We start from the raw sequence: 12,815 nt of genomic DNA, 5'->3' as shown, positions 1-12,815 counted from the left end.
TTATTAGATTATAATAAATTACAAGAAAGTTAAGATTCTGAGTAGAGCAATCTAAGAAGCTAGACCGAGAGCTATGTAAGTTCTGGATCTTGGTTAGATCCAAAGGACCTGGCATTCCTCCTGGATCTAACATCATCCTGGTCTCTCCACTGTCTCAAGTCTTGTAATGATATGATGTGCAAAGATAGGACAACCAAATATGCAAACTCAAATATTAATTTCCTATACTCACCAGTCATCGTTATGTTCCCTTTATTTATACATTTTAAATCTTCCTTTTGATGATAAAGAGCACATTTCATAGAAATCCTCAAGCATTTTTAAGAATCATGGGAGCTGTGGCTTATGTTTTTCTAGTAGTCAAAGCATACCAGTATTATTATTGGTAATTCCTTAGAAAGGAATTATTTTCGGGGGGTAATTAAAAAAAATTTAAATCTCAACCTACCACGCTACTCATGGGAAGAAATGTCATGTGGAATGCTCCACCAGCTTCTCAACCCACATGCCATGAGGCATGGCTGCCAAGGGAACAGATACACTGCATCATAAAAAGCAGCATCAGTGCTCCTTGCTATGTGGCATACGCCAGTCGGGTGATGGAATCTGAAAACAGCATGGAACGTTTAAAAAAAATGATCTCCAAGGATTTCAGGAATGACTGTAGTTAAGAACTACACGCTCCAGCGTGGTAAGGAAGAATTCTTCTAAAAAAATGAGCAGCCTGTCATTCTTTATTCTTCAGGGTCAAAGACTGATGTGTTTAATCTTCTCTACCAAAGACTCATTTGTTACTGGTTTTTTACCTAGTGAGGCATCATGCACTGATACTTTTATGATTAATAAGTTCTAGGTAAGTTTGGCAAACCCGTAAAACTTGCACATCGGTTGTGCTGTGCAATTTACCACTGGAGTCTGGACTAGGGGCTATGAAACCTCCTGAAAGAATTAATTAGAGGAAACAAATTTCAAGTGCATTTTGTTGCTTTTGTTTTCAGGGGCACAGTAACTCTCATATCATGTGGATCTGTTTTGTATTCACAAACTTAGGAAAGCACTGAACCTCATGAACATGAACATGTTTCTCCTGTAGTTTTGGACATGTCTGATTGGCCTTCCTTTCAGTAAACACGATTATTCTATTCGCTGACATTAAGGAGAGGATCGGAATCCATTACCTACCTGAATTGGGGGTAAATCCATGTCTTATAGCAAAAGAGTGGTTTTTTTTTTTTCTACATTGTTTCACATTAACTTTTTTGAATGTCATTTCAATTTGCTTTCCTTTATTGAAAGTTCTGAAGATTCTGATGGATTCATTCAGGCTGACCATTTCTCAAAGTACGATCTTTATAGTATGATTTTATGTTCTCTAATCCCGTGCTGGCACAGTGGCAGCGTATTCGGCTTTTTTTCTGGAAGGATACACCTAAAGAGAGATTAAAGGTAGAGAAAACTCCACCTGAGTCTCCCTTGTTCGCACAGTGCGTTCGTGAGTCAGTTCGGGCTTCATTTTTGATGCTTTAGACACAAGGCCAATTTTATGGAAGTTTGTGCATGTTGATTAACTCGTGCAACATGATGACTTAATGTCAATCTTCAGTTTTCCGTGTGAAGTCAGGTTTGACAGATTCTCGAAACACCTTTTTATTCCTTTAGACTTTGAAGTGATGCAATTTATACTTTTTTTTCGGGTTGGTCAGCCTGCATTTTGAGGAAGTGTTTCGAGCTTATGAAATTTACCTTCAGTTACTTCAAGTTTCACTGTACGAAGCTCCTTAGTAGTTAGTTGTCTGTCGAGGTTTTCCATTTTGGGGGGCTACATTTTGATAATTTACATTTTGCAAGGCGATTATTCATATCTTCTAGTGTTTTCAAATTAGTTATCACACATTTGCATGTAGCACTTTTCTTAGAAATTTTAACGTGGGTTTTTATAGAATAAATCAGTAACCTTTCTTTATTCTAGTAATAAGGAACTAAAAAATGAAATGAGAGAAAGAATCTAGTCTGTTTTAAAACCTGTAAAATATTTGGAAGTAACTTTCATAAGAATGATTAGAAGACTATTAATGAAGGGTATAATACAAGATCAAAGAAAATGGGAAGATATTATTGTGTTCCTGGATGAAAAGAATTACTATTATAAAATGCCAGGTCCTCAGAGAAAATTTCTCAATGCCGTTCTCAGACTTGACCCATAGTCTATGTGAGGGGTGGAGGTAGAAGAGGATAAAAAAAAGTCTTGAAGTCCATATGGAAGGAAAAAAAGTCCCCAACAGCTAATTAAAGAATGATTAAGAATAAATGAAGGGTCAAGATCAGATATCAAAATTCACTATAATACTGTTATTATTTAGAAAAGCAACTGTTAGTTATAAATGTTGCTTCTGGACTCACGGTTCTATCTGAGAGAGATTCAACTACAGTAAAGCTTTTATTGCACATCCCTCCTGTGCTCCCGTTTATGGATGGAGGACCAATCATCTGACTGGTGAGCCTGCGAGGAGGAATTAATTACACATGCTGGGTTCAGCGCTGTCTCCTCCTGCCCCACACTCCTCATCCAGGATTCTCTCTCTTGGAGCCGGTCTTCTGACAAGATACACCTGCAGCTCACTCTCTGCTCCTGTCCCCTCTCCCCCATCCTCATCTTTTTTCTTCTTCTGCTTCAGCCCTCCCCCCTCCATCTGCCTATTTATTCTTTCTTTTCTTTCTATTATTTTTCTCTTTTTTCTTTTCCCCTTTCCATACTACCTCTGGGCAGAATATAGATCTGAAATTTGTATTCATCTGTTTATCAGAGGAACCTTTATATGTTGTGTTTTCACTAGAAAATGTAAATGCCACTCCCCCATTTCCAAACTTTTTTTTTTCACTCTTCAAAGAAGATCCAACTAATAAAATTGCTTGATATTCATTTAGATTTGATTAAACCCCGTTTCTGCTAGAGCTTGAAGAAAAGCAAACCACTGTGTGTGGAGTGAGCATCAGGGGAGTGGAGGTGCTGAGCTCGGTCCCCTCCCCCGTCCAACAAGAAGGGCAGCACAGGGAGAGGGGCGGAGGTAACACAAAATCTCAAGGAATTCTGAAGTTTCTTTCAGAAAAGTTATCCCTCAGGGAACAGTAGTACATTGTTCTCCAGGAGGCTTCATTCCTGACTTTCTCAGTTGACTGTAAAGCGTCCTGGGGACTGCATACCTGGGCTTTTACTCCCAAAGGGGGTCCTCTGAAACTGGTTTCTTCTTGACCGAAGTGCCTGCAGTGCCTCAGGTCACTGTCACTTTAGTGAAGACTTAGTATCTAATAGAGATTATCTTGTTAAGTAAGATCTGGGCAATTTCATACCCACAGACGTATGTTGTCCAAGAAACTCCCATTTTAAAGGGAGTGTCTGGGAAGCCCAGAGATGTCAGGGACTCGCCTACCACCGCATGGTTCATCAGTGCTGGAAACTGGGTGGGAATCCCGTCCCCGGTGTCCAGGTTAGGATGACAGGCCACCCCTGGGCGGGAATCATGGGCACATGTCTCATCATCTACAAAGTGCCGCCCACTTCCTGCTCCAAAAGTTGAAGCTTTAAGAGAGTCAAAAGTGGGGTTTGCTAGGTTCGATGTAAATAAATGAAATAACAGCTCACTGCCTCTTCTCTATGTAGTTAAACTCTCTTTCCTTAGCAGCAATTATAATCATTTTTATTAGTTTTTATTATTTATAATAGCCTTTGGTAAATGAGGATCACTCAGGACTCATTTTTAGGCAGTGTTCTGTAGTACTCCAGGGATTTGGTAACTTTCTTGTTTTCCCAGTACTTTCCAGGAGGAGGAATTCTGTATAAAAGACTCACCTGCTGCCTATCTTCATGTGACGTGAACAATATTAAGGGCACTGAAGTATCTCTCCCCTGCACAGCTTTTGCTCTGCTCCGAGAGGCTGTCCCCTGTCTGTCACTCTACCTTCCCCCTTTATAGCATTAAAACCCTTACTGTTTCTCTTTCAACTTATTCCTAAAATTCAAGCATTTGAGACTCTAAGGAGACTTAAGATGATCTAGTCTAGTGGTGTTCAAACTTCTTTTAACCGTGGTCAAAAATAGAGTTATGTCAACAATCAATATACAGATAGATACACACATATGATTACTGTGTATGATACGCTCTGCTATTTCTTTCTCTTTTATGTTCCATTTCATTCCAGTAAAAATGTTTGCCTAGATAAGCATTCCACATTGACTTCATGACTCATTTTTGGGGGGTGTGACCCACTGCATAAAGAAACACTGATTTAATCTATTTCTCTCATTTTACAAATAAGCAAGGTAAGGTGAATAAATTTAAGTGACTTATCCAACAGTTGAACCCAAATATGGATAGACTTCTCAGTCCAGTTTTGCAGAGCTGCAAGCCTTGGAACGTGGAAGTTTAAGCATATAATCATTTTTGGAATCACCAGTGGTTCCAAATTGCGTAACTCAGTATAAAGCAGTTCTTCATTTTGCCCACATTTTCCAGTTGACAAGTGATGGATGTCTTCTCTTCTAAGTATTCACTGCTCATCAATCTGACTATTATGGAGCTTAGTGGTTATAACCTCAGATACCATTTCTCAGCCTGTTTTCCTGCTAGGCTACATGCTTAGCTGAGGGCGTCTGACAGGTGCTTTGCCAAAACATGCAATAAACCAAACACACCTTTATTTTCAGAGGAAGGACCATCCCTTTCAATTCCAGGGGAACCATAGTTGCTAAACCAGTAGGATTTCCTGTGGTCTTTTCTCCCCTCCCTTCTTTTGCTCCATAGAGGAGGGAAGAGTGTGGAGGGAGGAATTGGGGAGGAGTCTGTTGCCCTCCTGATCTGCTGAGTTTTCCTTTCTGAGATGGCCTGTGATGCAGGGCAGAAAAGGACTGTTGACCTGGAGAGAGACTGGGAGAGGCTGGAGTTCACGGAGGGTAGGTGTCCTGTTCCCTCTTGTTCTGCTAGAGAACAGCTCCCTCTTTCAGATTCTCATTCTTGCTTCCTCTCAGCAGAAAACAAGGCTCCCCAGAGCCTCCCCTCAGAAAACTTGAAGATTGCAGGAGAAAGGCATTAATTCCCAGAATATGATAAAGATCTAACCTTTCTTTTCATTGCTTTAGATGATCAGTTGTTTTTCACTGTGAAATGCTATGAAATTGGGATGTCTGAAAAAGTGCCAAGATTCCAGTTGACTGTTTTAGCATTTGCTGTGTGATTTGGTCCTAGAGTACTACTCGATTTCAGTCGTCGTTGTTTGGAACATCTTAACCCTAACCATGCTGTGAAGATTATGCAGCTGGAAGACTGCGTCACGGTCATCAGAAACACTTAGTGAATCTTGTTAGCTTGTGATATTTGTTTGGGGGAGTTTGCACCCCCGCTTGTAATTGTCATGAAAGGGATTCCTGTATAAGCCAAATGTTCCCTCGGGTGTCCAGGTCTTCCATCCTCCCTGTTCATGGGCTAAAACAAACATTTTATCTTAGTTTTTCAATCTCGCTTGTCACAGTCTCTTCTCTCCTCCCAGTGCAGGTGAAGCAGAAGATGTAAATTCTCTAAGTTAAGGGAGGCAGGATGAGGGGTGGAAACACTGGTTTGAAACTGTGGACATGGAAAATAACAGGGAACAGGCTAGAACTTGATTGAAACCCACAAATTGTAAAAGATTAGTCATAGTTTTAATGTATTCTGGACAGGGTAAACGTCTCTTTTTCTTTTTTTTTGAAATTAAGAACAAAGATAAGTAACAAGTGCCATCCCAGGATGGGGTTTACCGTCATCATGTCAGATCATGTCTTATTTTCCCTGGGGATATTTTTTCCCCTCTGAAGCACTTACTTAAAAGCTAAGGAGTTTTTCTGACGGATGGTTAACCTAGTTCTGTCAGTCAGCCCACAGGTGGTACCTGGGAGTGCCGGTGTGGCATTGTGGCTCAGATTTTTCCTTGCCTTTTTGGGGGGAGAGTTTTTCTTCCCCCAGGGTTTAAATTGTTAGATGGTAATTTGGTCCTTTCGCAGAAAATGACAGCCCATTACTTTGGTTCTAGGCTCAAATACACACACATCAGGGCTGAACCCGTTATACATAGCAGCACCTATATTGTCTTCAGCCCAAAAACTGAGCAACTTTTACATACATCAGAAGTAACCCGTAGCAGCTTAAGCCTTGATAGCACAGGGGTGTCTGTCTAGATGTTCCTCTAGAGTGCTGGCATCCTTACAAACGAATATAAGCTTCATGATGATATGGTACATCTATTGGATTCACAGACTCCATCTCAGAACTGGAAGGGAAACTGGAATTCTAGAAATGTAAAATATGTATTATAGCTATGATCATTGCACTGTAGTATGTAAGGTGTTTTCACTAACATCCTGGACTATCTTGTTAACAGTGTAATATACAGATTTTTAAATATGTGCATAGTCTTGGACCCAGAAATTTCAATTCAAATGGAAATGATGCAAAGCTCATGCAAAACTCTACACACAAAGATATTCATCATATCGTTGTTTACAACATAAAAGGAGTGGAGGGAACTTCAGTGTCCATTCTTGGGATGAATGATCCCTTAAAATACTTTTACAAAGGATTTTAAATATAAAAAGTAGGTGCAAACTTTTACATATAATAATCTCAACTTTAAAATTATATGCAGTGAGTAAGGGTGTAAAGAAAGAGTGTAGAGACAGTAACAGTCACAAATTTGGGTTTCTCAGGCATTAGCTGTCAAGCAAAAGATACAGCTATGATAGCATTAACTGCGAGGAGAGCTAGCATGGTGTTAGCAGGAGATGTCGCTGGGTAATAGGGCATGATTCCCATTTTCCTTTGATATTTTCCATATTTTCTACAGGAAGTCCACATTAATTTTATACTAGGAAAATAATCAATGCTGCACTAACAGCAAAGAAAAAAGGCTTAAAATATTAATACTGACGTTTCCTTTGATTTCGTTTCTGTTCCTCATAAATGTGGAAAGCCTGTTATTCTTGAAGTGAAAGGCTGGGTCGTAGTCTTCCTGTTCTGCTCATCCAGCAGATAATCCTCCAGGGAGAGTCCTCCAGCGTCAAGGGCACTTTCTGGGCTGGGTGTTTTTAGGTTACAGTGCCATCTCTGGGATATAGCTGGCGTAGCTGGTTGCCACCATTTGCTGATGATATGAAAGGCACAATGCACATTTGTGATTTTGTGATCTGGGTGGTTAATTATTCAGTTAGCCCAAGGATGAGGACGTGGAGATGAAACTCAAAGGGGTCCCTCACTGCCTTGCTTCATCGAAACAACTTCCTCGCTGATCTCCCGACTGTTGGGGTAGAATAGATTCTTGCCTCGCGCAGGAAAGAATTCAAGAGCAAGGCATGGTAAAGTGGAAGGAAGTTTATTTAGAGAGAGACACACTCCATGGACAGAGTGCGGTCTGTCTCCCTCAGAAGGGAAAACGGCTTAGGAGATACACACTCCATAGGCAGAATGCGGGCCATCTCAGGAAGGCGAGAGGGAGAGAAGCTGAGAGGTGTGGGGTGTTTAGAGTAAAAGTAGATACACACTCCTTAGACGGAGTGCGGGCCATCTTAGAAGGTGAGCACGATGGAGCGAGAGCGACCACGAGGTGTGGGGTTGTTAGGTTTTATGGGCTCGGTAATTTCACATGCTAATACGGATTGTTCCAGCTAGTTTGAGGAAGGGGTGAGGATTTCTGGGAATTGCCCCCCCTCTTTGACCTTTTATGGTCAGCCTGGGAACTGTCATGGCACCTTTGGCTGTGCCATGAGGCTCAAGGTCTACTGAAGGTTGAGTCTTCCGCCATCTTGCTTGTAACCAGTTTGTCCTGTCCTCTGTGGCTGGGTCCTTCTTCAGTGGTTGTGCTCTGCCCCCTTTCCTCCCACTTCACTACCATGAGCCTCATCCTCCTCATCTGCACCAGAGCAGACTTCACAAGTGATTTCAGATTCATGGTTCTCCTTTCAACATTTCATGGTTCTCTTTAACTTTCAGATTAAAATGAAAATTCCTTAGCATGTCATACATATTTAGGCCTCTGAAATCTTGTCTATGCAACTGTGTTCCCTCATTCCCCAGCCTTACTCAACTTCTTCTGGGTTTCTAGAAAGAGCTCTTCTCTTTCCCCACCTCCCTTGTTTCTCTTCTCTCTCCCATTCTGTTCCATTGGCCTGGAATGCCATTCCTACTTCTTCATTTGGCTATTGGCTATGATCCTGCCAGACTCAGCTCAAAGGTCACTTCTGAGAAGCCTTTCTTGACTCCACTCAGCTGGGCACCCCACCCTTCCCCCAGGGCCTTCTTGTTCACGCCCCATCCATAACACCTGTCCTACTGCATTTTGACTCTTACTTCCTCCTGCATCTGACTGGGAGGGCTCTAGTTCACCTCCCTATTCCCAGCACTTAGCTCGAGGGTAAATAGCGAAATACTCAAATCATTTTTAATGAATGAGCATCGGAACCAAGTCATAGTTGTCCCATATCTCATTTTCCTTTTCTCACTTTTCTTCATCTATAAGCAGAAGATCATAAGGTGGATTGAATGAGAAAATGTTTGAAAAGCAATTAGCGTTGTGCTTGGCGCGTAATAATACATACTTGTTTTTTCACTCTTCTTTCTCTACCACCCTTTCTAGTTTCAGGTTCCCCACACCTGGTGGCTCATGCCTGACTGGTACCAGAGTCCCCACCCAATCAGTGCCTCCTTTTTAAATACATAACGAAGACTTCCCAGTCAACCAGTATTTATGCTGGTCACATGCAAATTCTGTGACGTTTGTACCAGCACCTCATCATCACTCACCGCACATACTCACTGCCTCCTACTAAACACACATTCAGCATCTCTCTTACCCTTAACTCAGTCATCTTACTAATCACAGGGAAACTCCACTGGATGGATTTCTCACCAAAACATGGTCTTCTTTTTAAGAAAAAAATTTGTCAGTACGTAAGGTTGATCCTTTATGCCACTACAATGAATACAGATAATCCTCAATTTTCATTATTTCACTCTATTCAACTCACTTTTTCCACATGATATGTCGGTACACTTGCATTGCCTTTCTCATGCACCGTTCAGCCTGTGTATGAGCTAATGAACACTAGCACAGGATACCCACATGCCAGCAGTTACCTGTAAAACAGAATTATTTGTATAATTATTGGAATGGCTTTATTGCCTTTTCCTTTTTTTTCTGCACTTAATTTTATTACTTTAAAAAAATGATAAGGCACGATCTTTTGTTTATTCACTTTCTTAACAATCCACAGAAGCACTGGCAAATCTCCACCAGTAATTCTTTCCCAGTATGAACTCTGTTTTTTCAGTCTTTGATTTCAAATAAGCTGAAATAGAAGTTAAAGAAGTTATCTCAGCAAATTAATTCTCATTATCGGTATTTAATGTTTAGTCCATGTTTAAAATATTGTCACAACCACTTATACATGGACACGTGGTAACATTCAAGAAAAAAGTAAAAAATTATACCATACTTAGTGACAATCAGTGTTGGCTTTCTGGGAGTGGGATTTTTCCATGTAACATGTAAATGTAATGTTTAGGGTTCATTTACTTGATTTCCATCGTTGTTTTGAGAAATACATTATGATGAACGGTAAAGAACTTTTATCTTAATATTGGGAACTCTATTTTGCCTTCTACTGTATGATTTTTTGTTTGTTTGTTTGTTTGCTGAACTTATACATAAGAAATAGAGGAAACAATTTTTTTTAAATAAAAACAATCAATCAATGGCCATAATGAAAGGTAATCGTATTATCAGCAGTCTCAAATTTCCAGAAGTTTTAACTTTTTTATGAATTATTTACCCTGTGTAAAATATCATACTGGAAAAGGCAAAACATTAGATTAATGCTAGTTTTGAAGGTCTCAAAGTTATTCATCTATAAATTTAATTTAATTTTATTTCCAATTAAAGTTCCATCAGGTTTATTATTATTTTTTAAACTGAGTGTATCAGAAGTGCCAAAATAATTAAAAAAACAACAGGTAATGGGTGGGGACTGCACCTACCAGATAGCAAAGCATACTAAAAACAACGTAGTACATTTGAAACAACAGTCAGAATTATCAGCATACTTAATAATATATCAGTGTAATAAAGTAGAGACTAGAAATGTGTCTAAGCGTATGTGGTAATTTATAATAATCATTTAATTGTTCATTCTTTTATTCAATCAATTGACATTGATTGTCAGAAGTTGTCTAGATGATGGATGAATATCAGGTAATCATAATTCTTACTAGATTATTAAAAATTTAAAAACTGATAAAGTCAATTAATATTGTTTGGGGTTAAGGAAATCCTATCAAGAACTGTCGATGGGAGTGTAAATTGGCACATCTTGTTGAGAAGGCAATTTGGGAAAACTCTATGAAAAATTATTTGCATGTACGCTTTGATATGGCAACCTCCTTTTTAAGAGTCTGTCTTATAGAAATATTTCAACATGTGTGTGCATATATATGTGTGTATATGTATATATATAAGTGTTCATTGTGGTATTGTTATTAATAGCAAAACCTGGACTCAATCCAATTCTATGGGATTAAGGGAATGGTTAAACATGCGTGGTACGAGTTAATAAGTATTACACAGAATTTTGAAAAATGTATATATATATGTACATAGAATGATGTTCATGATAATGTGGGAAAATCAAATTACAGAAGAGTATAGTAGAAAAATTCAATGTCAAAGTCTTGGTGCCGAATTCGCACTCTCATACCTTTATACTGACCAACTCTGGGAAAAGCAAGTCTGCTCTCACTGCAAGAAAACGAGTTGTTTTAGGTATCTGTCTGCTGGATTTGGATGACCAGCTTTCAGCTTTGCTTCACTTTGTCTTTGAGGAGCTACATTTCCCAGATTCACCTTCTTGTTATTCAGCTAGCTCATGACTTCTTTCAAAAACCATGTGAAGTTGTTTTCCATGACTTTATCACTCTTTGTGCAAATGGTAAATTTCTCCTAAAATGTAATCGTCTTCATGAGTTTATACTGGAGTCCTCCTGCAAAGGGTGGTGTTTGCACAAACCTTTCAGAGGTCATTCGAAGGACTACTGTCTAGAGGCAACTCTGCTCAACTGGAGACACTGCCTTTTAGGTGCTCCAGAGAATTTCTGGTACAGAAATAATAGTAATAATTTTAAATTGGGTGAGAAAGATGACATTTTATCATTTATACAATGTCTAGAACAATTTCTGGAGTTTATCCAATTGATTTGTTAGTTTATAGTGAGCACTTAGTAATAAAATGATGATTTGAGAAATTCTACCACTGATAAATAAGTTATACTGAATTTCAATTGATAAGTAAATTCATGTATTGTACATGTGATGATAAAGATGACAATCACCTAGGAGCATTTGGGAAAAGATTTCGAAATGTGTGTTTGTGTATGGAATACTAAATGGGCCAAAGAGAAAATGAAACAGTTTTTTCTTACCACATATTTTTATTGAAGACATATATAAAACATTATTACGTTCAGTAATATATTGCAATCAGAAATATCTAAACCAAAAGAGGGAATTCTTTAAAAATAATGTTTTTCTGAAGTAAGTTTATAAATTCTCTGTTTTCTTAATATCTTCCTTTCCCTTCACCTGATAAAACTTTTCTAGGAGAACCTGTTTATTTATTTAATAATGTTATCTCCTCAAGTAATTCCATGGGGCAGAAGATATGACTCAAAGTATATACTATTATATTTATTTATTAAATCTCATTTCCTGGGCTTCTGGGTTCATTTTCAAACCTTAACATAAATGCTATGTCATCTTTATCTCGTAGTTAAATCAGTACCCTAACTCTTAAGCAGGGGAAATCTTGCTTTATGCTTTCTATTTTGTTTGAGATGATGTTTTTAACATATGCCAATTTCAGAGGCATGGGTTATATATGAGTGGTATTGACAATCTTAGAATAATAGAGAAGTTCCTTTACATTGATCATGTTGAGAGAAATAATGAAATTAATCTGGTCTCGTTTCTGCGGATGGTATGGAGGAAGGCATCACCAGAGGTGGAATTTCTCTTTTCAAAGCACCCTTAAATCTTTGCATATTGATAGACGGATCACAGATTAAAATTTTTCTTACCCTTTTCAGAAGTGTTTTCGCCTCCTTTAAAAATTTTAATCTATTGGTTAAATCACTTACTACTATTTTATTTTTCATTTTCCAAATCTCATAGTATTTTCAGTTTTAATCCCATTAGCACCTTACATTTAGTTATTCACCAATTGTTTCATAATTCTTAGAATCATTAGCCTAATGGAATCCAAACTTCAAGAAATATCCTCATCAAGATTTGCCTCAGGACTGAGTGCATATAAGACGTTACATGGCTGGTTGTTGACTGAGTGTTAAAATGACCATGGCACCACTGCTCCTTGGCTACCTATGGATTTCATCCAAGTGTAATGAAATGTAGCAGAATCTTGGTTGTGAATAACCAAAGTAAGGAATGGCTGTAACCACTGATGATACATATAATTTGGAAAAGCAACAAGACATGTAAATAACCTTCTGGCATTGTGATATTTTAGCCATTCTGCACTTAAACTTCACAAAACCTATTTTCTTTTCTTGAGAGATACTTTTTATTCCAATTAGGAAATAGCAAAGATGATGCAACAGATCAAACTGGATCTTCTTCATGTCTGATGAAATTCTCTTATTCAAAAGCATGGTGGCCAGGGTACCTGAGTGATGGGTTCAAGGTTAACTAGCTGGTTGTGGTCATTTAACCTCTCTAGTTAGATTCCT

This window comes from Camelus ferus, chromosome 24, assembly GCF_009834535.1.
Source record: "Camelus ferus isolate YT-003-E chromosome 24, BCGSAC_Cfer_1.0, whole genome shotgun sequence".
Classification (NCBI taxonomy): domain Eukaryota; kingdom Metazoa; phylum Chordata; class Mammalia; order Artiodactyla; family Camelidae; genus Camelus; species Camelus ferus.
Note: the sequence above shows the minus strand (reverse complement) of the source record.